The 11844-nt window shown below is 42.4% G+C and overlaps 1 long non-coding RNA gene across 1 annotated transcript; it reads left to right on the top strand.

Annotated features, from left to right (window-relative positions):
- The first annotated feature begins 10674 nt into the window (after positions 1-10674).
- On the top strand, positions 10675-11351 carry LOC146710464 (uncharacterized). The gene is made up of 3 exons (XR_014920253.1): positions 10675-10772; positions 10844-11014; positions 11094-11351. It is a non-coding gene; the product is annotated as an uncharacterized LOC146710464 (long non-coding RNA).
- Positions 11352-11844: the final 493 nt, after the last annotated feature.

Genomic DNA, 11844 nt, shown 5'->3' with positions numbered 1-11844 from the left:
ACGTTTACGTGTTTGCGCGCGAGCAGTGTGAGCGCCTGTGGTGACACCCTCACGAGCGATTGATGATCGGGAGCTGGTCGTGAGGTGTTAATCACTTCTCGTTACCCCACGTATACTACACGACGCACGATGCAGGCCAAAATCGGTCCGATCACTCAAAAATCGGCTCAAAATGGGCCTAAAACTGCACAGTGTAAGCCCAGCATTAGAGCAGCAATGTTTGTTCCCCTCAGAGAAAGGGAAGAATGGGAAAAGGAAAACACCTGGCTGGAAAACGTTAATATGGGCATGTGCAGTGAATATCAGCGCTATGTGGCCAGAAGTGTGATAATATAATTTATTTTGTGTAATAAACAACTGCAAGGATAGATGATTACAACAAATTGATGACTAATACATAAAAGTAATACATAGATGAACTAGAAAGTGCATTTTCTGAAGAAACTGCAGTGTGAATGCTTGAATCTGAATGTATGCACTGAAATGAATTAATTACTGAATTTAAGTTAAAAATCTTGAATGAGATAAAAAAAACAACCCGAATTTAACCTGAAAACAAAAGTGCTGAACTGCTAAAAGCTGAAGGTTACACAGAAGAAGAAGTTGGAAAAAAGCTGAAAATGTTTTAATTGTAAATTAGAAAAACCTAAGAAATGAGAAAAGAACATTTAGAGTCAGAAAACATCTGAAAGAATATTAAAAGTTCATATTCTTTGAATCACTGAATGACTAAAATGTGATCCCTCCACTTGGACCCACACAGTTTAAAAAGTTTACATCTCTGAGCTTTGAAAGACAAGATGTTGGAAAAAGAACAACGATGGCGACGTTTTGATGGTAAAATGATGGCTGTAACACTGTGGACACAGCAGCAGTTGAAAGAGAAGTGTTTAAGATGAATTTTGGCAGAGTGGCAGAGAGAGCTCGTTAAGCAGGCAGGTGTGAGCCTGGTTGCTATAGTGACCGCACCCAATGGCTCCATACACACGGACACAGACATGCACCTCACTTTTGCTGCTTAAAATGAACAGAAAAGTCAGGCCGAAACAAATCGTTCCCAAATGAAAAGTAAAAGTCGTATTGACAAAATTCTTTCACTGTGAGCGGCAGCAATGTCTAGTCTACCAAATTCTCAGTTTTCATGTCTGTGGAGTTTATTATATGGACGTGGTGACAGTGGAAAGACACCATGCTCTTCTGTTTGTCAAACGAACCTTCTGAGCCATTTTAACATTAGAGTCTATGGAAGAGTTGGAGGGAGGAGGCTGTGCATTGGTGACATTTATGAAAGAACCATAACACCTAGTACAATAGTAAACACATTGGATGAAAGAGGACAGCGATGGCTACGTTTTGAGGGTAAAATCATACCTGTAGAGCAAACGCTGCGGACACAGCAGCAGTTTTAAAAAAGATTTTAAGATTAATTTTTTTGCTCCTCTCACTCTAGCAGTTGAGCTGTCTCACTCTAGCCCCAACATTCCGTCCCATACACACCCATTATAAATTTTGAAACGGGTGAAAAAACATCATGAAACTTAAACTGGAACTGAAGAAAAAGTATAATAGATATTGAAAAGATAAATACAAGTTGAATAGTTGAATGTCTTGTCTTCGTTTTAAAGTTTGAATGGTGGCTCTATGTCAATGTATGTGGAAGTAGTAAGAGTTTAAAAATGAGTAAGTTGAATGAGAATTTGAAGGGTCTCCCCATTGAAATACATGGGAAATTTTTGTTGAATAAAGTAGAATAAAATTAAAAATATAAATGTTAAAAATGAGAAAAGTAGAAGCAGTCATGTCCAAAAGAAGAGGAATCTAACGGTGTTTGAATGGTTTTTCTAAGTTGAACGGTTTTGAAGGAGTTAGATGCCAAAAAACGTACGGAATATATAATAATAAAGATTTGAAGAACAATACTGTGAATGCTTTTCAAGCATTCACACTAATAAAGATTTGAAGAACAATACTGTGAATGCTTTTCAAGCATTCACACTAATAATGATGATGAGTTATGATGCGTAATCATGGGAACAAGCGGGTTTACAAACAGGAGCAGCTGATTAGCATTAGAAAAGCTGAAATAATACCTCAACTGAAGCCAATTGTACTAAATGCACTAAATGTGCACTGTTACAAGAATATTCTTCTTTCTATTGTTTTCTATTATTTTAAGTTAAGCAGGACAGAGTTCTTTTAAAGAAAGATTTACTTATATTCTCAAAAGTTAAGCATGACAGGCTTCTGTTTAAGAAAGAGACCTGTTTTACTGTGTTAATGTTGTCATTTTGAGCTAAAAATAAATGGCTAAATGATCATTTGTTTCACATGTGTTCATATCACAAAGAATATGCATCTACTTAAATCAACTTCAAGTCAAATGGTTAAAAAAATAATTTCACACACAAAAAAAGAGCTAGAAAATTCACCACACTGGGAAGGGTGAAGACAACTGGGTCGCCCGGCCCTGGCCACGAGGTGTCCCTTATTTATTTTTCAGGGAGTTGGCAACCCTACTGCAGACCTGGGGCCCGTTCTTCGTACGTCGCTTACTACATCCAAGATCAAATGACACATCCAAGATCAAATCATCGCGCTAACCGTGAGCTCGCTAATCCGGTTCCCCGAACACACCTGTTGTTGACGATTACTACAGCTGGACGCAGGAATGTGACATCACTGGGTGTCGTAAAAGGGGCTACGCATCGATAGTAGAAACATTGATCGGCAACCCGCTGATTGGTCGGCGAAAATGTCCAAGGGGCGTGCTCGGTATTTTCCGGCAGCAGAGCAAGAACTCATGAGTGAGGGATTTCAGGAGTTTCAGAGTTTAATTAAAACGCAAGAGAACACTGCAAAGGCTGCAAAAGCAAGGAGAGAGGGCTGGCAGAAAGTTGCTGACAAATCAAACTCGTAGGTAATTTAATAATAATAATAATGATAATGGATTGGGTTTATATAGCACTTTCCAAGGCACCCAAAGCGCTTTACGATACCACTATTCATTCACTCCCACATTCACACACTGGTGGAGGCAGCTACGGTTGTAGCCAGGCTGCCATATCGCGCCATCGGCCCCTCTGGCCAACACCAGTAGGCGGTAGGGTAGATCTATCATATGACACTATATTGTCCAATATCATATGGCATTATATTATATTATAATATGTTATATTATATCCCCTTTCACATTAGAGCCACAACAGGACCCACTAGAACATGGGAACAAGTAAAAGTGAAATATAAGAATATTCTACAGAATGGTAATATTTATCTCTTAGATTGCTTTGCGTCTCTTGGCAAGGTAATACTGGCCTGTAATACTCTGTTAGTTTGTTCATAACAGCAACCAAGAAAAGGGCAGAGGAAAAAAAGACAGGTGGTGGTCCTGCACCCCCTCGTCAACAAGTTGGTTAAGTAAATAATACCCTCACGGGAATATCGATATCTCTCTATGAGCACACTGTCGCGCTGAGCTAAAGGATCCTGTCTGTCCCGCAATATACGCTGAATTCTGAGGACTCTCCTTATCAATCTTGCACCTTCCGCAATGGGTTGGTCGCGTATACGGACAGGACATGGCTGCGACAGGCTTCCCAAATCCACCTTCGCTTTTATAGCCGTGGTCTCTCATCTTGATTACACGAAGTAATTTACAATTACTACTCTGAAATATGAATTACATCTGTAATAATCACATACATGTAGTAGAATGTTAATAGTACATTTCCCTTTTTTAGGAAATGACCTGTATGTATCTGTGTGACATCAATAAAAGGATCAAGTGCTGCATTATCTTTAGTTACATTGATAATATTTATTTATGGTGAAACAGTGGAAAAATATCGCTGTTGCTTTCGTATAAATGAAGCGGACATACCTGCGTGGCCGCGATCTAATCCTGTTTACATAAAGTAAACCTGCTCCCGAGCAGGTTTACGCTTACGGCTCTGTTGCTATGACAGCAAGTCCCGGATGAGCTTCGGGGAACCGACTGATCCAGGATCACGCGAAATCGTCAACAATCTAATCCGGCTAACCTACTTAGCGAGGTACGAAGAACGGGCCCCTGCTCTCAGTGTGTCGCTCCCTCTCTTTAAACAAAGGCACAATAATAACAAGCTGGCTTTAAATTATTAGAACCAACTGCTGAAGCAACCTAAGGGATATATACAAAACAAAAAAGAAACAAAAATCTAAAAGGCAATGCGACTCTTTAATCAGTAGAAGAGCTGGCACAGTAGCTATAAGTGTTTTTGTGTGAGTGTAAGGAAGAGGACTCCCTTACTGCATTTATTTATATTGTATTGTCTGTATAGCACTTTAGAGCACACCTTTCACTTTATTAAAAGCACCTTATCAAGCACTTTATGAGCATTGCACTTTAAGCATGGATTTGCACACAAGAAGTTTAAATATTTATTGACTATTTATTGGGAATTTTAAAATCAGTTGGTGGCCTTGTTTCAGATCCTGCACAGCTGCTCCTCATCAAGGAATGTGGTGGTTGTCTGTCAGGAGAGAAGAATGGTGATTGTGATTAAGGTTTACCAATAAGGAAAACTAATGCAAATGTGTGTGTGAAATCTAGGGATAAAAGTGGTGCAAATAAGTGTTTGTAAGTTAATGATTACTCACCTTTCTTGCCTGTGTCCTCTTCAAGGTGTTTGGGCAAATGTTTCCCCGGGGGTCCAGACACCATTTAAAGGTTCCAGGAGAGACCATGGGTAAAGAGAGTGTGGTGAATCTTTTTGTGCTTGGGTTTCTGGGTTTTTATAATATTGGGTTTTGTGTAACATTAAAGTGTGAAATATTTATTAATATGTAAATGTGAAGATGTATTTATGTATTTATTTATTCTTATTGATATATTGTATACTGTGGTGGAAGGTTGGGATTTAAGAATTTACCTGAGAGTGGAATAATGGTTAAGTCTGTGACAGCTGAACATATTTAAGGCTGCCAGTTGTCATTAGGGGATTTTTTGTGCTGTGAAGAAGCTCGACAAGTTAATTGTTTTAAGGAGAGCCATATAGCAAATAAATACTTTGTTCCACTACACTTGCCTTGGTCTGTCTCACTGTGTTTCCAGCTGCTAAGGGCTGCCCTGTTACAGTGAGTGTGTCAGAGACAGAGCAAGCGTGTCTATGTGACCAAATTATTTATTAAGCTTTAATTGGACTCACACTTTACTGCAGACGTCACCGTTTCAATTCATGTCATCACCGAGGAATAAGTTCAGGAATCCAGTGGAAACAAAATGAAGCATACACATGGACGGGAAGGTTACACATATAGGTCAGCACTAACTACCAAATGATCGAATGTTAGATTGCATGAATGAAGTAATTTGTCTTCTAGCAGTTTTCCTGTTTAAGGGCTTTTATATGTTGTGTCTAACTTGTCTTCAGAAGAATTCAGTCGTAGCTTAAAGATAATTCAAAGACAGCATATTTCTAATGTTTTTCTTAGCATTTCATTAAAAGGAGCAACTTTTTGTACTCCAAAGCAAATACAGCTTCTTGTTTTTACATCAAGTTCCAGGGGAGATTCAAGGATCAGAGGTAGGGATGGGTATCGTTTAGGTTTTATCCGATACCGGTGCCAAACCGGTACTTTTGAGACGGTGCCGGTGCTTAAACGGTGCTCAAACCGGTGCTTAAAGAATGGAGAACACAAAATTGGTCCAAAAACCTCTCATGTTCAGCTGTTTTTCTTTGTAAAAAGATAACAATGTTAGCCTTTTCTGCAGCTATAGGGCATATATGGTATCACTCTTGGCTGGAAGCAGTGCTTAAACAATGGAAAAAACACAAACTCTGTCCAAGAACCTCTCATGTTTAGCTGTTTTCCACTTTTTCTTTGGTCATTTTAGCCTTTTTGGCCAGGGTGACGGGAGTATCTGCCATCAAACAAGAAGACAGCCGCATGTAACTACGAAGGTGTTTGCTAGTTCACCTTACATGCATTAATGTAATAACGTGGTTAGCCTACTCAACGTAAATTATACACGAACAACATTAAGCTACTCACGCAGAGAAGAACGGCTGCTGCTGCCATCATCATCCGTCATCCTTTCTGCTACACTGGCAGGGCTAGGGACCAGGACTCTCCTCTTCAGGTTTTTGGGGGATGTTGCTAACTCCGGGTCCGATAACAGGCACCACACCCGCAGTAGATGTGCTCGGTGTGAGGTCTCGCAGCAAGCTATCAAATACGGCGCATTTTTCGGCTTTTAAAAAAAAGCGCTATGCGTCGCCAGGTGTTTCATCGGATTTGAGGTGTTACCTCCTTTGCACAGTATCACCTTAAAGCACTTGTTGCAGGCTGCTGCATATTTTGCTGTGAAGTACAGCCAGACTTTTGACCGCTTCGCCTTGGACATTTTTAATCTGTAGCTCTGCTCTAAAAGAACGTACGTACCTGGACCCGCCTACTATCCTCAGAAACGTAAAATGATTGGCTAGAATTCAAAGTGTATCACATCTCAGGAAAAAAAAGCACCGAAATAAAGCACCGAAATGTGCGCTGCTTTTCGGTCTGGTTACTACCGTTTATGTCAGAACCGGTGCCATCATGGCACCGGATACCGGTACCCATCCCTAATCAGAGGTTTGAGGTGCTGAGCACCCAGAGAGCTGCTCAGCCAGGCAAGATCAACTTTACTCGTCACGATGAGACTTCTTCCCCGTCTCTGTCAGTCCCTGCATCCTTAAATGTCTCCAGTTGTCCCGAGTTCCCTCTGACTGTCTCCTTGGTGCATTTAAACCTGTTCCTCCCTGTCCTCGTCGTCTGTTGTCCTCGTCTCCATTATCAGTCATCATAATTTTAGCATCTCTGTGCAGGTCTGCAAATTTCTTTATTAAATCATAAGATTCTTAAAATCATCAAGTCTCTCTGTGCCTGGGTCCTCGTCACAAAACATGACATCACTGTTTTGTACATTTTAACACAATTTAATCCCACATTTGTGAAAGAAAAGAAAAACACTGTAACAGTCTGTAACAAAACCATCAAATCAAATAAAGGTTATTTAAATGCTGCAAAAGAAGAATGGATTGGAATAAAAAAAATATCCTAACCTTAATTACTGCAGGAGAATAATGAATGATGCTCATAGTGAGTAAAAAGTAAACTGAGTGCATTTTTTGGACAGAGATTCACTTTTAATATGTATGTATAATACAATACAGATACATAAAAATACACTCCAAAAACAGAGTCCTTGAAATGTACAAATGTACAAAATATTGAGAGAAAAATTATAAAAACTGGAGGCAACTTTGCCTATGGTACAATGTATGAAAAAATCTTTACTGCAGATACTACTATGGCTCTGCAGATTTTTTATTTTATTTTAACCTACGTCGCCTCACCTTGAGGTTCGCAAATCTGTCTATCACTTTTTGGTGATCAACTCTCTCAAGCAAGTTAACAGTTTGTTTTGCCTGTCACTGTTCCCTATCTGTTTCCTTATCTGGTTCTCCCTGACCTTGTACTTTCTCCCTCTTGGGACTAGAGTTGGATGTCTCGAGACCGGTCTTGGTCTCGAGACCACTTTTACGTGGTCTTGGTCTCGTCTTAGTCTCAACGGACTTTTGTCTTGGTCTTGTCTTGGTCTCGACGTACTTTTGTCTTGGTCTTGTCTTGGTCTCGATGGACTTTGGTCTCGGTCTTGTCTTGGTCTCGCTGTCTCGGTCTTGCTGTCTCAGATCAACATAGTGGTCGGGAGATTTGGAGTCAACAGTATCCATGACACACAACGTAACGTTCGATAATGTATCATGCGCTAAAGCTTTAGCTCTTGTTACGAGTTCAAAATATTGGGGATGGAGACAAGATGAAAAACCAAAAGAACAACACTGGTCCGGTCGGGTTCAGTCAAACAATGATTTTAATGATCACACGCGTGGGAGATGGACACTGTATGCAGACAGCATCAGATCTCACCTCAAAAAACACATCTCAATAGTTTTATGAAATCAGGGTATTAGAACGCCCCTTCATGCGTAATGACAGGTGGAATACAATCAATGTTGACAATTTTGTTTAACACAGAAAAATAACATTGTCTCCTTCCCGAGGCCAGGCACAGCCTCCCACCCCGCTGAGACACAACATTGCAGCTACAAGGATTTCCAGTTTGATTAAAATGATCACAATATGCTGCTCTGGCACAAATGTGTAATATTAAATGAATATTGTTTAAATGACTACTGCTTAAATGATTATTGTTTAGGTGAACTACCTCTACTTAAACCAAAACAAGAAATATATAACTGAACACAAGATCACAAAAAATAACCTCATATCAGTGTTATGTAAGCGTGTGCGGCCTTCCATGCTCAAAACCTTTCCCCGCCATAGATCAGTTCAGACATAACGCTGACTGTAGCTCTTAACCCTTTATCGGCTTTGAACACAACTCTATAATGAGCAACAAATTGCAATGTGTGTGAGATGATCATGGTTACACCTGCAATGAAAAATCACTTTATTCTGGTACCTGTAAGCAAAAGATTAATCTAACGTTATAACAATCACTGTAATCCAAAGGGTAACGTAAGGTCAAAAACTTCAATAAATGTTTAATGCAAAGCTGATTATATGATTCTAATAAACTAATAATGTCATATTAAAATAATGAATCAAGAAAAGAAAAACATCCCCTTTATTATTCTACACTCTAAGAGCCGTGCTTAGAGAGCGCTTTGTAGTGAATCAGAATAGTCGACTCCCATTGAGTCACTTAATTTCCTTTCGCTGCTCAGCTCTCACACAGCGACACACAGTGGCTCAGCCACGCTCAAATCCCTCCACATTGTGGTATTTTATTATTTCGCCTTCCGCGCCCTTCAAACACAACTAAATGCAACCCATTAGATTGAGCAGTATGCCCGGTCAGTAAGTTACAGAAATGTCAGCGACTTCGTCTGTCATAAAGTTTGCGTTCATAGAACACAAAGAGTTTTCGGTAAATGCAAAAAAGAAGCATTCGGCAAAGTGCAGGTTTTGCAAAGTCCCCTTGACCGAGACAGCCGGGACTACCTCAACCTTCACCAGGCACCTGGAGCGCAAACACCCTCAAAGGTAAGCTAGCCAGCAGCCATCTAGCCATCTTCAAACTCTTCTAACTACCTTTCCAACCTCACATGACCAGGTCATGTTTATGTAATATTGTTATTTATAATGTGTTCTTCAAGCGTTATAAATTATGTAGGGACAGTTTTTTAGCAACCGTCCCTGCAGACTTAACTTGTGAAGATTGTAACTAACGTTACGTTACATGCTATGTACAGGTAGCTAGCGCTAGCAGAGGCTATCAGCTACTTAAACAGTTTTCACTAACTTTAGGTATTTTGGTGAATTCATTGAGCAGAAATATATCGAAACCATTTCAGTGAGCACTTTAAGGGCTGGTATGGTGTGGTTTGTTGTCGACTTTAATGGGCATATTTATGTGGTTGCTGACTCGTAAGTAAGCGTTTCAAGAGTAAGACAGGCGTAAGACAGGCGTTTCAAGAGTGTCCCTATAACACTGCTCGGCTAACAGCCCTCATTGATAGGTTTAAAATTACTGTGCTTGTAAGATACAGTAGTTTTTGTGGTTGAATAGAAACAGATGTTTTACAGGTTCCTATTTCCCTGTTTTGTAGGTACTTGGAGTACAAAGCAGGATCTGCAACATCAGTGATAGCGGTCAATCCTACACAGCCTCAATTATCATTGTTTGCTCCAAGCATCCACTTATTTTCCCCAAATTCACCCAGGCAACAGGCCATCACCCAGTCCATCCTCCAGGACCTTATAGTTGGATGCTCTCTCCCCCTGTCTATCGTTGAGAATCCACATTTTAGACACTTCCTGAATGTCTTGGATAGCAAATACACTCCTGTGTCTAGGACCACCTTGACAGAGAAGCTGATACCTCACCTTGTCACTAAAGTGAAGGGTGACATAATCAAAGCCTTGGAAGTCCAGCCTGTCACGGTTTGCCGGGGCAAGCCGTGTGGAATATTTAGGACCAGGACGCGGCAGTTCTGGTGCAGGTGAGTATTTATTAACGAAGGGAAAAACAAACAACAAAGGCACTGGGAACATGAAACTGGAACCTAAACTGGGTAAAACTAACAAAACAAACCAGAAACGAAGATGCAGGGAGGTCCGGGGAAATACACATGGAGAGATGCAGGGAGACCGAGGGGAAACAACACAGACGAACCAGCAACTACTATGACAGAAGACACAACTTAAATACACTCAGAGAACACAGGGAGATTACAGCCGTGGGGAACACGGCTGGGAGTGATTAACGTGACGAGACTAGGGAGGCAAACTGAAAACACTCACATAAGACGCAGACCTTCACAATAAAACAGGAACTACGCATGAAAGGACACAAACTAAGAAACGCGGACTAGATACAGGAACACACGGGCAGAACAGAGTAAACACTAAACAGAGGAAGAACAGAAAACACAAAACGCTGGGTCAAAAGGACCCAGGATCATGACAGTACCCCCCCCCCCCCCCCCCCCCCCCCAGTCAAGGGCTGGCCCCAGACAGCCCAACACAGGAAAACCAAAACCGACCAAAAACAAAAAACTGTCATGGTCTGGGTGGGTTCCCTGCAGGTCTCCAACAGCGGCTCCTCCTCCTTTAGGCGGAGTTCGGTTGCTCCTCCCTGGCTGACCACCTGTGAGCAATTATTCCGGCAGTATATCAGACCTGCGCTCTCAACCATTCATCGCCTGAGTATCTGCTATCCCCATGTTAGTCAAGTGGAGCATCATAACTCTGTCCAGAATCCGTGTGATGACTTACTTGTTCTTCTTGTCCTCAGAGGTAGCACCTGGAGTGGAGGTCTTGTCTCCCTCACTCCCGCCTTCCTGGACCTGGGCCGCTTGCTGCTGATACGACGTGGCCTGCCGGCCCACCACTCACTTGCCTGCCTCCCCACGTCTCGACCGCTTCCGGGCCTTCCGCCCCACCTGTCCCCTCCACCTGAAACCAAGTAAGGCAACTCAATTCAACTGTGGAGGATCGTTGATTGTCTGCTGGATCCCACTGACCGTGATCTCCTCTTATGCCAGTGCCCCGGCCCCTACCTAGTCCTGTTTCCACCTCCCCGCTGCCTCTGCTGTTCAGCCGTCTCCTAGAGGTGTCTAGGTCACCCTCCGTTATCTTAGATTATCCTACGCGCCACTAGTGCGGTGGCGTCGTTTTGTTTTTTTGCTTGTGTTTGCCTGTGGGCGGAAATAAATCCTTTGTTCCCTTATCGTCTCGCTTCCGGGTTGGTTTCTGCACCTGTGTCCATCTCTGTTCCCTCGTGCCGCTGGGCCGTGACAGTATACTCAGGCCAGTTTTATGGACACAGCAGACCCAGCCCGTGTAGCGATAAGTAAGCAGGGGGCTATCATCGGTAGTCACGAACAGACGCTGTACCTACTAGCCCAAGTACACACGCTCACAGACGAGCAGGCTAAGATGCAATCTGACATTCAGTCCCTTCAACCCTCAGCGGAGTTAGAACCCGCCGCCGGTAGCTCAGCTCAGCCCGCCCCGACGGCGCCTTTACCACAGCCCGTGGCGGATCCCGAGCCCCAGCGGGGTCACCTGTTTCGCGACGCGGCTTCCCCGGAGCCGGAGCCGTATGCGGGTGACCCGGGGGCCTGTAGCGGTTTTCTCTTACAGTGCGAGCTGGCGTTCGGGCGTTCGCCCCGCTCTTTCATTTCAGACACAGTTCAAGTTTCCTATATAATAGGGAAACTGCGCGACCGAGCCCTGAATTGGGCCGAGGCATACCTGAGCGTACACCCGTTGCCGTCCTGTAGCTATGATGCT

The sequence above is a fragment of the Copadichromis virginalis genome, linkage group LG4 (assembly GCF_057382275.1).
Source record: "Copadichromis virginalis isolate Kocher_CV1m ecotype Utaka linkage group LG4, C_Virginalis_male_GT1.1, whole genome shotgun sequence".
Taxonomy (NCBI): domain Eukaryota; kingdom Metazoa; phylum Chordata; class Actinopteri; order Cichliformes; family Cichlidae; genus Copadichromis; species Copadichromis virginalis.
The sequence above is the reverse complement of the archived record's forward strand: the minus strand, read 5'-3'. Positions and strand labels throughout refer to the sequence as shown.